This window comes from Octodon degus, unplaced genomic scaffold (assembly GCF_000260255.1).
Source record: "Octodon degus isolate 3935 unplaced genomic scaffold, OctDeg1.0 scaffold00079, whole genome shotgun sequence".
Classification (NCBI taxonomy): Eukaryota; Metazoa; Chordata; class Mammalia; order Rodentia; family Octodontidae; genus Octodon; species Octodon degus.
Genome location: NW_004524655.1, coordinates 9,640,128 through 9,640,981, shown reverse-complemented (window position 1 = coordinate 9,640,981; position 854 = coordinate 9,640,128). Strand labels below are relative to the sequence as shown.

Below are 854 nucleotides of genomic sequence, written 5' to 3'. Positions count from 1 at the left end.
TATTTTTAGAAATTTATGATCATAAGTAGACTAGTCAGATTTTGTTATTTGTCAATTATTAGGGATCTCTTATTAGAAAAATTTGGAAAGAATAAAACATTTTATCTATAAAAAAAAAAAAAAAAAGATGCTATAGAGCAGGAAAATAAACCTTTTAAAGGCCCAGACAGTCAATATTTTAAGCCTTTTCAACAATCCCCCACCCAAAAAAATGTTAAGACTTTGAGTGTGACACAGATCATCACAGCTTCCAGACTGCCACAAATATATTTGGTACAGGGTCTACAGGGTCTCACTACACAGACTGGACTCATAGGGATGGATTCTCCTGTTTTCAGCCTGCCAAGCACTGGGAATACAGGCATGCACCACCATGCCTAGCCTCAATTGCTGTCCCTGGGGCCAGTTCATATGCAAATGTAAAGCGTGGCTATGTTCCAATGAAACTTACAAACAGACATTACAGGCTGAGTTAGAGGCCCCTCCCTTGGTACATCCAGAACATCTGGTGCTCTGAAACTTGTCTAAAACAGCTTGGTCTCCCACTTGACAAAAGCTTTCAGGACCAGTTCATGCTGCTTAGCCCCAGTAAGTTCAAGGAGCCAATATTAGTGAATCACAGTGGGCAAATTTAAGGAAACCTGTTTATGTTCATTAAACATTTACTGGCTGAATGACTAGTAAAAGCTATTGATTAAACAATTATGACCAGGCATAACAATAGTACTTGGCAAAGAAGATTAATTAGAAGTTGGTGAGGGGGGCTGGTGAGATGGCTCAGTGGTCCAAAGCACCTACTTAGAACAAGCTTAGCAAAGCACAGGGACCACGGTTCAATCCCCCAGCACCACATG

The 854-nt window shown here is 40.3% G+C and overlaps 1 protein-coding gene across 2 annotated transcripts in view; it reads right to left on the bottom strand.

The window, feature by feature from the left end:
• Cabin1 (calcineurin binding protein 1) overlaps positions 1-854 on the bottom strand; it is a 170,508-nt gene that overhangs the window by 107,900 nt on the left and 61,754 nt on the right. The gene's annotated exons all lie outside the window — the stretch shown is intronic.